This window comes from Acanthopagrus latus, chromosome 1 (assembly GCF_904848185.1).
Source record: "Acanthopagrus latus isolate v.2019 chromosome 1, fAcaLat1.1, whole genome shotgun sequence".
Classification (NCBI taxonomy): Eukaryota; Metazoa; Chordata; class Actinopteri; order Spariformes; family Sparidae; genus Acanthopagrus; species Acanthopagrus latus.
The window spans coordinates 27,813,647-27,818,415 of NC_051039.1; the positions used below are offsets into that span (position 1 = coordinate 27,813,647).

Here is a 4,769-nt window from a genome sequence, read left to right on the forward strand (position 1 = left end):
CTAAAATCTAAAGCTAATTTATATTTAAGCAAATTATTTTCCCCCCTCTATGTCCATCTCTCTTTCTTACTCTCCCTTGTTTCCCATCTCCCTCTCTCTTTTTGTCCCTCTCACACTTTATCTCTCACCAGCCCACCCCCCACCACCCCTTTCTCCACTCCTCCAGTGTGTAACCAAGGGTGCGAGATGTCTGGTCAGAGAAAATGTTCCCACATATCAAAAGGCTCCTGGGTTCTGAGTGGAAGCGGCCAAGAGAAGGAAAAGGTCAAGTTGAATACAGTGGGTGAGGATAGAGGGATGAGGGCAGAGCTGTGAAGAACGGTGATTAATACCAGCAGCAGAGAGGCGGCGGCGCTGAAAGGGCACTGAGAGCGGGAACTAATACTGCACTGCTTTGTCCTCTATTTCCTCCTTGAAATATCCATTTATTGCACTTCTCTGTCCTCTGCCAGTGTTTTACAGTCAACTTCAGTGTTGTTCGGTCTGTGCTTTTCAGGCAGTAGCGTCACAGAAATCCAGACCGATTTTGCTGATCACTGCGTTACCTGCAAATGCTTTAAATGTGTGTTTTTTAACCAGGATTCACAATTACTATCAAAACGTTCCAAGCTGTTTGTATTGATTAGCACAAAACATTGTTCAGTCCCATTTTCAAGGATATGACAGCTATATGTTGTGTTTTCCACACTGTTGACAAATCACAGGAAAAGACCAAAACCAACAGTGTATTAGGACTTCTCTGCAGTGCCCAATTTCTAAAACTATAGACGTTACATTTTAAAAGTTTTATTTAATTTTTTTCAAAAAAGTCTCAGGAAATTCCTAACAGCTGGGCACTGTGGTTTTCAGGAAACAGAGGAAAGTAAGACATGTGTCGGGGACTATTTTCAGTGGTGCACTGATACACATTTGGTGCATTAATGAGTACAGCAGCAGGACGCTGTGTGTCAGACTAACTCAAAATAAACTACAGTCCCCATGCTCATTCTAATGGAAAACAGGTCACACATTAAAAGAACACTCAACAGTGTGGTGCACTGATGTGTTTACTTTATTTGTTTTTGATCCTTTGAATTTACTATTTATAAAAAAAAAAACATTTATTCGAAGAGATGATAAGAATTTCCTCCTTTCGCTTTGAAAAACACTCAATAATAAGCCTCCTCTTTTAAAAGGCTCTCGAAATCTCTCGCAGCGTGGCAGCCATTTCCATTCTTTCATTCAGACTCCTTGCGTGATTCCAGTCCTTGTTCTCTACCCTCAGTCTCCTTCCTCACACCATGTAGCACTCTCCAAAAAAATAAAATTCAATCACAATAAGAAAATTTGCTCCCCCACAGGACACCATTGAGTGGAGCGCAGCAACAGTGCAAGGTACTCTAATCAGTGGCCTTGTTCCCACTACGCGGGCCTGGAGCTCGTAATTTGCATGACATTGAAAGAGTTAGCAGAGATCTCTCTCCCCCCCCCCCCCCCCCCCTCTCTCTCTCTCCCTCCCTCTTTCTCTCTCTCTCTCTCTCTCCCTCCCTCTTTCTCTCTCTCTCTCTCTCTCTCTCTCTCTCCCTCTCTCTCTCTCTCTGTCTCTCTCTCTCTCTCTCTCTCTCTGTCTCTCTCTCTCCGCCACAGGTACAATTGCATACATATAATGATCTGGACAAATTGCACTCGGTAACACACAAAAGACACAGGCATATTCATACGAGCACAGTGCCCCTTCAAACGTGGACTCACACACAAAGTGAGAGAGAGTGAGAGAATAAAATACAATAAAAACAGGCGGGTCGTCCTTGTGACACATAGATGTGAAGTTTCCACTGAACATTAATCCAACTTACAGCGGCCTTCATGAGCTCTGGTTCCTGTCTGCTGCTGCTGCTGGTGGGCGGATAATAGATGAGGACTGTGTGTGTGTGTGTGTGTGTGTGTGTGTGTGTGTGTGTGTGTGTGCAGATCATCTATTTGGTTGTGAGTTCTTTGTAATTTACTGGTAGCTACTGTCCACTGACAGCTTAGTGACTGTAACTAGGCAGGTCTGTCTTGTTTGGACTTATACGTTTGTTTGGCAATATGTTCGTGTAGTGTTCATGTCACTATAGTATGACTGACATTAAGCAGCGACTTTGACAGACGGTGTATTTAAGTGCAAATATAGAGGGGATTCATTAAACTGTGTTTTTATCTGCTGTAACGTTAGCTGCTCATCTAAGCGAGCCCAGCTAACTAGCTTAGTAATAAAAGCCACTCAGTGGTAATTCCAACACCAAGGGACAGAATACCATTACTTGGTGGGGTGAAATGCAACACACACTTGCTGTTTAATGATGTAATGATGACACCCAAACTGTCACACAGACATCAAATGTAGTTATGGTACCTGCTTTTCAGGCCAGAGGATGTAATAAAATGTCTGCTTTTATGTAGAGTTGACGTGTGCCGGCGATGGGGAGCGGTGGCGCATCCTGATCCATTTACATGTCAACCAACGATGGCGCACATCACGATGCAGTCCGAGGGTAAGGTTGCATTGATAACAATGGCTTCTAGTGTTTGAAAATGTGTTATACACCACAGCTGTGTAAAGAAGTCAGGTACAGACACATCCACTGCACTGGAGCCAGTCTGCTATATCAGAGTCCAGGGTAACGTAACACGAGCCGCTCTGTCTTTCACTTTGTTGTATTTGAAGAATTTAACCCAAAACATGGTTTGCTTAGTTGACATCAGACCATCCAACTGATCATTTTGTTGGTAGGCTAATTTGCTCATATTTTGGTTTTGTCTGTTGCTGTTTCATTCTAAAAGTTTAACCCAGATTGTGAAGCAGAGGGACTTACATGAACAGCCTACTCCTATCATGAGAATACATGTGTTGCGTAGTAGGTGGATTTTTGATTCCCAGCTTTCTCATGCATTTGACCTTTAACATATTTAAATTCTGAGTTTTACGCAGCAGATGCAAGGAAATGTACATTGTAAAATTGTACATTGTAAATGTCCAGCCCCTCGGCACTGCAACCAAATTATAAGAACTAGAAAAGCATTCATTTTAGTTTCTGTCTTGCTTCTCCATGGGTTTGTTACATTATTATTATACTATTATATTAAGAGTCAGCATGGAGAGTTAAATCTGCCACTGTTGTAATTGTAGGCAGTATGTGCCATCCTAGAAGGGAAAAGCTTGGCAGGCATAGCAACAATAAGGGGGCGGGGTTTAGTAAACATCACAGATCCACACCACATGCACACAGCACACACTGCTCTGTCTAACAGGTGAAGGGCAGAGAAAGGGTTTGTGCATGTGGCAGCTAAGTGGCTCAATGCACTATCGACTGGCTCACCGTGGCAACCTGCAGAATTCCACCGCCTCCCCACGAGCCTGGCAGACTATCTGCTCACCCTCCCTTCCCTCCTCCTTCCTTCCCTACCTCCCTTCCTCCCTTCTCCCTCTCTCCCATCCCCCACTCCAGCAGCTCCAGGGAAGCGGTGACGTGGGAGCTCCCTGCTCCGAGACCGGAGAGCGAGAGAGAAAGAGGCATGAAAAGAAAGCCTGGCAGAGAGCGAGGGCGAGGTGAGAGAGAAAAGACAGAGCTGCGACTGTGAGAGGGAGAAGGAGCAGGAGAGAAGAAAGATAAAGATCCTCCCTCTCCCAGCTCTCGTTGACAATGACACCGGGAGAGTCATTTCGAAGCAATGAGCCAGAAAACGCAGATCCGCCGCTGCCATTCATCCTCCTAAGCACGACACTCAGTCACCACCACGCCACAATCGCATTCATCTCTGAGAGAATGGCGCTGGCTTAATAAAATGTGTGGCAGAACGTTCGTATTATAAAAACAGCCCATTTGAGTCCAGTCAGTCACATTGATAGAAAAGTGGACTGAGACCGTGCAGTGCAGCTCTCTCTCTGATTTTTACTGAAATGTATTGAATTTGTGCATTTGTAAGAATGTTTTTGGCCATACCATTTAATGAAAAAGATGGCGAATAAAATGTGTTGAGCTAGTTCGATTGATTTATCATCACATAGCCAAGACTGAATTGGCTTATAATAGACAACAAAAACAAAGCACAGCATCAGAAAGAAGACACTTTAAACAATATAATATTTAACAGCAATGTCATTATGATGAAGGATCCAGGGGACGCTTTAATAGCTGCAGTGTGTTTTTATTAAAAAGGGATTGAACAAAGACAGCCAAAATAAATCAGGGTTTTTTAATTGGATTTTTTAAAAACATTGGACTTCAAATGTTGTCATAAATACAGAAATGCAAAAAAAATTAAAATTATACAAATAGAAATACATTAAAAATTAATTATGTATACTCTTAAATAAATCACTGAAGATTATGTATAGAAAATGAACCATAAAATGACTACATTCATGGCAGTAAAGTGTCACATCACTTATCCCTCTCCAAGTAGGACATCTTGTAATTGCCTGAATTGAATATTCATGTCCCAGCTACCAGCCCTACTCCACTTTCTCTTTCTCTCTGCAAATAATCAAAAATACCATTTCATTTCCCCCCGTCAGCCCCAGGTCATGTGCTGACGATGAGATGGAAAACACAGCGTGTCGTTAAGCTGCCAGTTAATCAGCGTTGGCTAGTAATCCACCCCTCCTTTCCATCATGTCTTCCAAACAGGCCCCTTCTCTCTCCCCACCACTGCTGCTGCTGGAGTCAGCCCGTGAGATGGATGGCACAGCCCTAATCACCCCCTGCAGTGCACTGTCAGCATGGCTGCAGGCCGCTCTTAACATTTAC

The 4,769-nt window shown here is 43.4% G+C and overlaps 1 long non-coding RNA gene across 1 annotated transcript in view; it reads left to right on the forward strand.

The window, feature by feature from the left end:
* Positions 1-4,155, forward strand: part of LOC119024525 — a 48,640-nt gene extending 44,485 nt beyond the window's left edge. The window contains exons 5-6 of the long non-coding RNA XR_005076489.1: positions 2,422-2,513; positions 3,468-4,155. This is a non-coding gene — a long non-coding RNA (uncharacterized LOC119024525). The remainder of the gene's footprint in view (positions 1-2,421; positions 2,514-3,467) is intronic.
* Positions 4,156-4,769: the final 614 nt, after the last annotated feature.